We start from the raw sequence: 12,188 nt of genomic DNA, 5'->3' as shown, positions 1-12,188 counted from the left end.
ATACATCTGGACTATAAAAAGAGTATTCGTTTGACTAATATCCCATTTTTTAAATGAAAATATTCTTGACTGAAGAAGTAAACTTCCTGGCGCCATAACTTTTATATTAATAGTCTTAGGCATATCGATTTGTTAGATTTGCTGAATAAGGCCACACATATTGGGCTCAGTATAGCCAGAGTTGATGGGTTGCAACTGCTTCTATTTCATACGCAATGCCTAAAAAAATAACAGCAAAGTAATATCTCAATCCGTTTTGGACTATTTTCAATTTCATTTCCCATATGCTCTCATTTGCTTACCCATATATGCTTATTGCAAAAGCTTATGTGTTGCTCTGACCACAACATCTCTGGCCCAATGCCCACGCTCCCACAAATTTTTCAACATAAGCCCCAAAAAATTAATGAGAAACAAACACGTAATATGTTTGACTCCAACGCTTTGACACACAAACGCAAACCAGGTTGACGAAGGTTTCTCGGTCTTAGCCAGTGTAAACGAACCCAGCCAAAAGTGAGAAATCATTTAAGGTCCTGTTGCCTCTGCTGCGCCCCTTCAGCCTTGCCGCGTTTTGTATGCACACAAAACAGGGCATAATATGGTTTCACTTGGCCCAGTCTGATGTATTGCTGGCTAATACATCACCTAGATTTTTCGTGTCCATTGCGGCCAAGACTGAGAGCTCACATTCTCCATTTCCATTTCCCCTTCCTCTAACCCTTTTCCTTTTGCTTTCAGCTTCAGTTATGCCCACAAGTGAAAAAAGCTCTTTCAAATTGTTGGTAAATAAAAGCAAAGCGAATCGCTGCACAGCGGCTTCCGTTGATATTTTTCGCATATTGCATTATGCATTATGTGCAGCTAAGTGGGCGTGGCAGCACTTAAGCCACGCTCTAGAAGTAGCCCAGCTTCGTGTTTGAGCATAAACAAATTAACTTTGAATGCGTAGACGAACTTGGCTGAAATTTGTATGGTACGACGTGGGCGTGGCAGCCACAAATCGGGCTGCTTGAAGCTTGAGCTGCTGCCGCTTGTCTCTGTTAAATAAGATGCCCGCGATGAGTGCGTGCAAAGCTGCGCCAAGTTCTAATTAATTATGAAAAGTGAGAAATCCAGCACACAAGCTGAGCCAGCTGCACACAGAGCAACACACACGGGCCTTCTTTATGAAGAGCATAATAAAGTTGCGAAATCCCTTCGCTTAAAAGAGAGAGACTAGCAGAGAGAGTGAGTGAGAAGGCGAGCGACGGAATAAAATAAAGAAATTCAAAGCACTTTTGGCCTAATGCGAGCTGAGCTCTTCACTGGGACTCGCAGGCGCTGAATACAAAGCAAATTGCTGTAGTCAATTTAATTAAATTTGTTTGTTGGGCGAGCCCAGCGAAGCGCGTCTCGATGGCAGCATTGCTTCTGGCAATAGCCAGGCAGCTGCCGCACAGCTACCAAACAAATTCCCCCCCATCTCAATCGAATCGCAAATCCAATGTAAGCTAAAAGCGGCGAAAATGCCCGCGCATCGATACAAAAGGATGCGTTTATCACAATTCTATTAACGCACCAAGTCAGTCAGATATATCCAGAGGCAGCAGCAGCGGCAGCAGCTTCGCAATCTATGGACAGCAGCAGCAGCGCCGACAGCAGACAGAAGTTGTAGCTATGGGTGTGTGTGTGTGTGTCTGTGATAGAGAGATGGACAGGGGGAAAACTGTGTGCTAGCGGCTGCTTGGGGGCGTTTTTCCAACCGCTTTTCATGTTTGCATTGGAAATTTGCCAGTGGCAACAAAACCGACAACAACTACAAACAGCAGCGAGTGCTGTCAGTGTGCGTGGGTAAATAGAGAGGGCGCCAGAACAAGAACTTGGATACAACCTTAGAAGCTCGCAAACAAAATACCCACTACTATGACTGTGCAATATACGAACTAATGAGTTGAAAAACCACACATAGTAGTTGAATGGAAATAAGGACACGAATTCGATCAATTTATTTCATATTACGGATTTAGAGAATTTTATACTGGGAAGTTTTAGCTGGAGAGAAAGAGGAACAGAAACCGAAAGACTATAAACTATTATCGTCGCCTTTTGAGTAAATTTTCAGATCATCTGATATTAGCAGATTTTTTAATGGAAAGTATAAGTGCTTTTGTATCATATATTAACATATTTACGTGTCGTATGGTTATAATTTATTCTTCACATAATCGACATTGGATATAGAAACATTTATTATATGCTTACTTATTTCAATATCCAATGTGCTCTTATTGGAATGTCATTTCTCTCACAGCGAGGACGCTTCTTATCTCTTATCTTATCTCTTATTTCTCTCAGATATATATAAGAGATAAGATTCAGTTGAGTTGCGGGGCGGATTTTCTCAAAGTATGGAAGTTGAATCATGTTGGGCAAAAAGTTCAGCCCATTGAAATCGATTTCTTACTTATCTTTAAATAAGTTCGTGTTGCAAATACTCCAGGTGGATACAGTTCATAATTATAAAAAAAAAAAAAAAAAAAAACGTATTATGTACTATGCTAATATGAAATAAAGGGTATCAGGTTATCATCATTATTCTTATATTTTTTCGTTGACCTTGACAAGTTCATTCACATTAAAATACTTGAAAAAAAAAAAAGAAAAAACATTTTTAAAAACAATCCTAGATAATAATAATAAATAATAATAATAATAAAAAAAGTCGGCAACTAGAATGTTGTCAAAATACTCAAAGTTTATTGATTTGCCAATCATAACATATCAAGGGTATATTAAACTGATGCATACTTCTATAGCCTGGCTGTTGTATCCAAATAATAAAATTTATAAATTTGCATCAACCCAATGAAGTCCAACCGAAATACAATAGCCGAGCAAGGCCGGGTACTTTTTGGGAGTGCAACTGAAATGGTAAACAGTAAATGTAATTAAAATTTGTGAAGCAATGAAACGACTGGAGACCCTCAGCATAAATAGAGCCAAAGAGAGACTATTGTATTTGAAATCAAATAAAATTCTGGCTTCATTTAATTTACAGCGTCAAACAATAAAATCAGAGAGGCGAGCAGAAGACAGTTCGTGGGAGGGAAAAAACCAGGAACTAAATGCTTTTGATGTTTTATGTATTTATGTATTGCAAATGATTCAGTTGCAGCATTTATTAAATTCTGTATTAGTTCGATAAGGCCCCCCAAAAGCCCGGTGGGATGATTTAATACGCCAGCCAGGAACAAGTGCGATAACATAATCCAAAACAGCGAGCCTCAATTAAAACGCGCTCAACAAGTTGGCTGGCGGTCGAATAACTGAATTTGCAACTAATCCTGGCCTAAGCCTAATTACATTTTGTTAGCTCAGCCCGAGCCTTTTTTAGTGGCATGTCCTGCCTCTGATTAAATCGTCCAAATAAATATCAAAGCCCGGCATGATGCGGTGCGGGGCGGGCCGAAGGGGAGTGGCATGTGGGCGCATAAATAATTGCATGTGCTATGGCATTTATTTGTTTAAATGTCAAATAAAATGCAGAAATCATTTTTATAAACATTTTGTCGCTTCTGTTATGTTTTGTTGTTGTCGCTCGCGTTGTTTTGCTTTGCTTTGTTTTGTTTTGTTTTCCATTTGCTGTCCTTGTCTGGTTGGCATTGGCAAATACGCGGCGTATGCGCAATTTATTTACAAGCATTTATATTTGCCAGCCTGGTTTTTATAGCTGGTTAGCATTGGCAGCAGTTGCTTAAACATTTATGCAACATGGGGATTTTGTTTACATAGCCTGGCATTTGCCCATCCAATTGATGAATCCAGAGTTCAGAAAGAGAGAGAATGAGAGAGAGACAGAGAGAGAGAGACAGAGAGAGAGAGAGAGAGAGAGAGAATGGGGGCAATTCAAATGCCGACAGTCAAAAACTGGGATACATTTTTAATGATGTACAAATATTTGCCTTGCAGCACGATGGCATTTTGCACATTTGAAAACTATAGAAAATGGAATATTAGACCAAAGATTGTGAGAGTTAGAAAATCAGAACAGAAATGCCGCGGGAATAAACAAAATATTGATCAACAAATGTGCAATAAAAATATGGAGAATAACAGACAAAATTCAATTGTGAATATTAGAGGGATAGTTGAAGAGATGATATGATATGTATAGATATGTATAAAATTCTCTAGAAGCTATACATTTATATTCACTTATTTATTTGATATTATTATTATTATTATAATTTTTTATTTTATTTTTTTTTTTTTTATTTTGAGCGTGTATCTAAATCGTATAAAATAGCGTAATAAATTTCTTTGGTCTGTAAATAAGTGTATGTAAGCACTGATTAAAATGCTATTTTAGGCAAAGGCCTTTCAATTAGCTTATCTTATCTAATTTACGTTAGATTTTTTGCCAACTGACTAATGTGAACTAAAAACTATTAAAAGTAGAATTCGTATATTGATAAGACAACACGCATCGAACCACTTTTGCATCGAATTTAATATTAAACTTACTTTGAAAACTTACTTTAAGACTTGACAATTAGCAGCCCTACCTTGACTTACAAAATATAGTAAAGCATTCGAAGAGCTTAAGTCTTAGCTTAGAAAGTAACCCAATTCCAACATTCTTCTTAATTGGCTTCAGCTTCTTTAGATCTCAAACATTAAGTACAAAACAGTTTCCATTCGAGCACGCCCACTCAACAGTTACGTAACTGCATACGTTTGCTTCTGTTCTTTGAAAGTAGGAGAAGCTGTCTGCATAGCTCAGATCGGGTTTGCAAGTGGCATGTAAGCTGCGCTCTCCTTAGAAGTTGACGTCGAGTCGCTCCACTTCAGTGGCAATTTCTGCAGGGCAGCCGCAAATGGCAATGTTTATTAGCCATAATGATGCTGCGGCCCTGTCAACAGAGCGCAACAAACATGGCAAAAAGAAAATATGCACCATTCGCTGTTCTCCCTATATCTTTCTCAGTCGCTCTCTCTCTCTCTCTCTCTCTCTCTCTCTCTCTCTCTCTCTCTCTTGCTCTCCTTTGCTGTGCTGTCTGACCTGACATTATGTCCGAGTAACCAAATCCGTCGGGCAACTTTGAATAAACTACAAGTTTTGTGTGGCGCTCGGTGCAAATAGCAGACGGAATGAAAAAGAAACAAGAAGAAGAAATGGAGCCAGGCACAAGGTATTGCATCTAGTCTGCGTCCGCAGCCCCATGAACTCTCTTACAGATGTCGCGTCGACAATTTTACTTGGCTATTTATAACTGTCGCGTCTGTACACCTCACCCCGCGCGCCATAAACATCTTTATTCAGTTGTGTCTATGTGTGTGTGTGTCTGAGGTAGGTGCACAACGTCAACAGCTGGCTAGGCAGCATCCTGTGCGTCCAGCTGCATGTCCTTGTCAGGCTAGCGCCCACCAATCACTCGACGCTCTCACAAATTGCGGTAATTTCTTGTTGTCGCCATCAGGCAGCAGCAAACAGTCGCTGAATTATAACCAAAGTGGCTAATTTGTCACGCAGAGCGCCTGGAGAAACCCAAAGAGACAGAGCGCGAGAGGGAGAGAGTGAGTGTGTGAAAGGGAGCATTACATTGGCAGACAGTGCCTTGAAGCTCTGTCTGCATAATTCGATCATCTGTTCACTTGCTTATGATGATACGCCTTAGCTAAGCTCTCTCTACCTCTCTCTCTCTCCCTATCTCTCTCTCTCTCTCTCTCTCTCTCTCTCTCTCTAGCTCTCCACATCTGTGTACAATATCTAAAGCCAGATGATTTCCTTGATATCCTGTGCAAATATTTCTGAAACCTAAAAGGCAACACACAAAGGACACACAGCATCGCTCAACATCGATTTGGCTCTTTATTGCTGTTTTATGGACCAAATACAAGTTGCGAGCATGCAAAAATATTGTGCTTGCCGCACAATGGACAATTGTTGGCTGCCGAGGCCATCATCGTCTCTACTCCAAGGAAATATATGTACGTATATGCGCCCGAGTGGGAAATGCAAGGAAAATACTTATATTGAATTGACCGAGGCCAGACGTTGTTGCTCATCTCTGCCACCTCCTACTCCTCCCACGCCCCGCCTCATCCAGTCCCTGGCTCTTGTTGCTGCTGCTGTCTGTGTGCAAATGCCTCTCGTCTCTGGCAATTGGATTTGCGTATTCGGATAAACATTTCAATTGGCCGCACGCTTCATTACCCGCCGGCCCCGCTGCGGAATGCCAGGCCAATCCAGTTCGTTGTTAGCCAACTTTTTCAATCTGGCTGCCGTTGGCAACTGGCAATGGAGAATCAAAACGAAACGCAACGAAAAACTATTGAGAATTAATTTCGAAACAAATTTACAAAATGCAACCTGCAATTGTTGCTCTCTACAGTTGGAATAGTTTTGCCCCATACCCGACTCCAGCTCCGATTCTGATACCGATTCCAACTCAGCTGCTATTGGTCCATAATGCAACACAGATCTGACATGAGTTACTAAATTATGCAAATTAAAATATGTACACATAATTACAAATGTAAATCGCATTAATTTTACAACTCGAATAACTTTTCCAAAGTCGATATATGTAAATTTGTGGTTGCAAATACTTTTTACCACTTATTTTTGTGTGCACAATTCGCATCAGTTGATTCCTTTTTTAATTATAAATAATATTTCCGCTTTGCTAAGGTCTACGTGAGCTCAACAAAGAGTTCATATGGTATTCAAATGAGAAATTTCTTTTATGAATTCCAGATTCATATATAGCACTGACTGATATATAATGAAAGCAAAGATCTTATTATATATTCCAGTATTTATCAGAAAATAATGTCTCAATCAAATACTCTATTTACCCACACAATTCATAGACAGAGTATTAATTAGTCCGGCTTTGTTGACGCTTTCGCAATGCAAACACCAAATGACCGCAAATTATTTTTATAGTCGAGTTAATTGAGGTCCACAGCGCGGTTTTCATTTAATTAAGTTTAATAATTACAACTGCATTTTATTTACAAACGTTTTCAATGCTGCCTCTAATTTTTGCCGGCTAAAATATAATTTAAAGTCGAATAGAAAACATTATTTAAAATAAAACTTTTTAAATGAACTCTATATTTCAAATAAACTTGATAGTAAGTTAAAAATAAAAAATTAAATTCAAAGAATAATCAAAAATTTACATGAGGATATATTTTTATATTTTTATATAAAATGTGTAAAAAATATTTCTTTTGTTGGAGTCATATTTGGGTTAAACTGTGTTAATTTTGAATGTATTTGAAATGGCCAAATGTATTTTGTCCGATTAGTTAAAATTTAATAGGGCTTATGGACGATGATTTGAGGTTGTTGAGGTCTACTTGGAGGTCATCATTTGTACAAACTCCTCGTAGCTGATCTTACCGTCGCCATCGACATCATGTACCCGAATCATTTCCTCGCATTCATCATCTTGCATTAGGATATCCAGATCGAGCATAACGCGTCGTAGCTGATCAGGACCTATAAAGCCGGTGTTATCTCTGTCAAAGACGCGGAATGCCTCGCGAATGTCATCCTCATCGGGATCAAAAGTCATGCGCATCGTCATCGACTGTAGGAAGTTATCGAAGTCAATGAATCCGTTGCCATCCAAGTCCATCTCGTTAATCATCGACTGCAGCTCCTTCTCGGTTGCAGTTTTTCCCAGAGCAGTAACCACCGTATCCAAGTCCCTAATGGTGACACTTCTGCTTTCGTCCTTGACTAAAATGGCAAAGCCGCGCTTAAACTCGAACAGTTCCTCCGCTGAATACTCCATTGAAGACGTCAATTAAAATTTAGTTACTTTGTTAATTTGTGCTAAAGATTATTTACTGAAATAGTCCAATATGTGTATAGTTCGAGTGTAAAATACAAATTGAGCTACAAAGCAGGTACTTCAAACCATCTATAAAATTCATGGCCTGCTGAGGATTTAACTTTAATCACATTTTTAATGGGGTGGCATGCATGTAGAAATGAAAATATTCTGAGAGCTCTTTGAAATTCATCGAACAATCTATTTATGGCTCACAGCCTTGTAATATCCTTTTAATAGTCTCTGGGGTACCGTCTTAGCGAGGATTTATATGGGTAGAAAGGGAGCTAGTGAGCAATGACTGTCTCTCTCCAAAATCTACCCAAATCGTCTTATAAAGTCTTGGGCGCGAAGGAAAAAGCTATTTAATATTTAAATTTAACAGAAGATTGAACCTTGCAAAAATAGCTGCTTATTTCCTATTATGAAATACATTTAGTATATAATGAATTTCCTGTTAATCAGTATTGAGTTACTTAAAGGAAGCTTATAGTTAGTCGCTCTAGGACCATAAGTAAAAAGGTATGCTTGGCGGAAATCGGAAGTTTATGTACTCAGGTACACAAAGCTTATCATAATTTTCTTTTAGATTGAACATATATTTTAATAATTTTAATAAATATCATCCTTTTTTTTTAAATAATTTAAAATTATTTTAGCTGTTAAAATATTTATTTTTGAATAAAAATGTCTTCGATATTTTTAAAAATAATTTTTGTTTTATAAATGATTTTTTTTTTTAATTGTAATACATATATAAAATTTTATAAAATAAATAATTAATATAAAACCTCTTACAAATATTTAATATGTATATATTAATATTTTTTCACTTACTGAATGATGATTGACTGCTAAAGCAATTACTGCGTTATATATTGTTGGCTGCATCTTTGGCTGCCCCAGTAGCTCATGCGCATGAATATTTTTAATATTTTACTCCATTTTTTGTTTGCGACTTTTCCATTGATATATTAGTTACAGTTGCTGCCCTCAGCCTTTTCTTTTGTCTTTTGATATTTTCACGTGAAATGCAAACGCAACAGCTACAGCTACAGCAGCAACAAATTTTGGCCGCATGCTGCGGTCAGCCGCACACATCAACAGCCAGGCCCATGGGCCAGACCAGCTGCCAGTTGCCAACAACAATAACTGAAACAGCAGCAACAAGAACAATGAAGGAGTAAAAAAAAGAGCAAATTTGGTTGACCAGGCGAAAATTATTTACTGCAAATCGGTCGACTGAAACACAGATCGGCGCTGACGACGCGACAGCTCGCAACTGGCAATTGGCAACATTTGGTTAACTTGGCTTTAAACGTGCTATTCAATTAAAATTGCAAAATATTTTTTTTTTTAACTAACGAGAGCCAGGTAAAACTTTCCAGCTTCAACTTCAATCGAATTGCAAGCAGTGAGCCAATTACTAGACTCCGCTAAATCGCAACGTTTGCAAATTTGATTTTGATTACCTTTTTGTAGTTACCATACATAACTTTTGCTCTAACTGTAGTTCATACAAACTTTTTTTTGTTTGCTTTTGCCAAAGCTTTAATTAATCATTGAAACAATAGATCAAACACGTTTTTAGCTTTAGGCAAAAAATGTGCTACTGAAAAGTTAATTTGCAAAGCAAAAGTTGTATATTCAAACGACATTTCATTATTGTTAGAAATTTCGTTTAGAATTGTGTTTCTGAAACGATGGAAAATTGCAAAGCTATAATTTTACTAAAATTTTAATTTAACTTTTAAAGCACAAAAAATGTAAATTATAAAAATTGGCTTAGTCTCAATAAAGCAAGGAAGCTGTCAAAATTTAAGTAAAAACATGAACGTGTAGAGCATCAGCAACATTAAATTTTAATATTTTATTGCAAAGCAAATATAAAGCATATTTGTTGACTACAATTGACTAGGAATCTCTTCTGTGTAAAGAAAATATATATATAATAATGTAATATAATATAGTAATGTTATTTTTCAACTTAGGTGACTTCTATTGATGCTCATCGCAGTAATCTAACTTCTAAGTGGCACTCCTAAGCCTCTAGAGAAAGTATTTAAGGACCATTCATTCACTCACTCAGGTGAGCCGTATTAACTTTTATTCTTTATATTAACTTATATTATTATTTGCCTTTTCCTGTTTGTCGAATGGTATATATCTTTTTAACTTAAATCGTAAATCAATTCATAAATTTATATAAATAGATTATCAAACCAATTATCTAGTTTCCTATTCACCATCTAAAAAGGAATGTAAATTTCAGCTAGAGTAACCCCAGGCCTGCACTAAACATTGCTCAATTTTAATAGCTCCCATTTTTATAACTGCTATCATGCCAGTGCAATTGAAGTATTATATACACTCCCAGTTCCAGTTCCAGGGCTCACCTCTTCTAGCAATGCAGTTGTTGTTGTTGTTGCTCAGTTAAGTGGAGAACTGTGTGTGCTTTGGCAAAATATATTCTTCTCGTGGCTATCTGAGCCGCATTAACTGCTTCAATTGCCCGAATAATTCAATGGGCCACCTCTTCACCTGTGTGTACGAGTGTGTGTGTGTGTGTGTGTGTGTGTGTGTGTGTGTGTGTGTGTGTGTGTGGGAGTGCATTATCCGTTGGTCAGGTTGACGACAGTTGTTCACTTGCAGCTCGTTAGAGACGACTAAATCGAATCGTCTGCCCCATTGAAAGCATTTTCTGCTTTGCCAGAAGCTAACTGCGCGCCATTGTGCTAAATGCTCGTTTATTTGTACGCAATTATAAAGCATACCTTGGGTCATATCTTTTACCTTATCTGCGCCACTCAAGTCAAGCCGCAAATGTTCAGCGTGCTCTGTGCTCTGTGCTGCGTGCTACGTGCTACGTGCTGGGGCAGCAGCCGTTGGCGACGCTGCAAAGTAGGCAACAATAAATTATTTCATTGCTGACCACAAACAGTTAAATGTTGCGGCTGTTGTTGTTGTTGTTGCTGCTGCTACTGCTGCTCTTGCTATGCTTGTTGTTGCTATTGCTCACGTCTACCATTAAACTCGGCGTAAAAATAGCTTGAAATATGTAATTTTCCGGTTCAATTACAACGCCACATCAGCAGTGAACTCAGCGCAGAACGCAACGGGCGAACGATCCAGGTTATCAGCATTGTCAGCCATCCGCATTCGCGTCCGCGACCGCGCCCGCATTCGCATCCGCATCCGCATACATATCCACATCCGCAACATCGCGGCCAGCAGCAGCTAAGATCCATGTACGCAGATAGCGACTGACCAACGCGCTTGTGCGATATGCGGCTCGGATAGCGTTCAGTAATTTGTTGTAAATCTCTGGAGCACGTAAAACGAGTGAGACAGCGAATGAGAGAGAGGGAGAGCGATGGAGAGGCAGTGTGCAGGAGGAACAGGTATAGTAGCTGCAGATTGAATGCGATTAGATACACTCGTTGGCTGCGTGCCGCATTTTAATAAGAAAACCATTTAAGTGAATCGCTAAGCCTGAATGATATTTGCTAAAGCCTATCAAAGATGAAGGCGGCATACGCAATTAGTATTACTATGGGAAAAACAAATAAAATATGATTAGGAACTTTTCTTGCACTTTAGTAGAACAGAGAGTTTATCTTATATAAGGGACTGCTCCGTTGTTGCTGTTAAAAAGTTTTCTAAGGTAAGCACCTCATATGTAGTTTAAAAGACGTAAACAAATACTTGAGAAATAAAGCTAGATAAAGCTGCTAGACTTCGGCTTCGACTTGAGCTAAAGTTTTTTCACACAGCCCAAACTTTATTGCCCCAACACAATATAGTTAATTAAATTCTAAAAGCTTCACTTGATTAACTATTTTTTATTACAATCTGAAGCTCGCATTGCTTAAATCTCAGCAGCTGAATTAAATTTCTCGGCAGGGCCGGGCCAGGAATCTCATCTTCAGGCTGTTTATACAGCAATAGTTAAGCAAAGATTTTTGTTTTATTTGCTTAGACGAATTTACAGTTGATTTGCATAAAGCTTAAGATCAACAAGAGCCTAGGCGAGCAACTCGTGTACAAGATTACAAATGCTGTAAAGCAGAGGAGGAAAAAGAATAAAATCGATGTAGTTACGGGACGAATGAGAGCGGAGGGGAGCGGAGTGGAGAGCTAAGCAACTTGACTGCAAAAATGCCAGCAAGTAAATTTTAAACATCGCACGTGGCCATAAAAACCATGCCAGGCCAAAGAGCGGGAACGAATGCTGCCAGGAGCAGCCCGGACTGTTCGGTAGTCAGGGAGGAGGAGTGAGGAGAGAGGGAATGGTACGTGTGGGGGAACTGCATTTTAGCGCCATATTTTATACACACTTAAAGTCACACACAGAGA

General features: G+C 38.5%; 1 pseudogene; it reads right to left on the bottom strand.

The window, feature by feature from the left end:
• Positions 1-7,168: 7,168 nt before the first annotated feature.
• Positions 7,169-7,915, bottom strand: LOC108609806 (neo-calmodulin pseudogene; annotated as a pseudogene).
• Between the last annotated feature and the right edge of the window lie 4,273 nt (positions 7,916-12,188).

This window comes from Drosophila arizonae, chromosome 3 (genome assembly GCF_054131065.1).
Source record: "Drosophila arizonae isolate 15081-1271.41 chromosome 3, UAZ_ARI_1.0, whole genome shotgun sequence".
NCBI lineage: Eukaryota > Metazoa > Arthropoda > Insecta > Diptera > Drosophilidae > Drosophila > Drosophila arizonae.
Note: the sequence above shows the minus strand (reverse complement) of the source record. Positions and strands in the feature narration are given on the sequence as shown.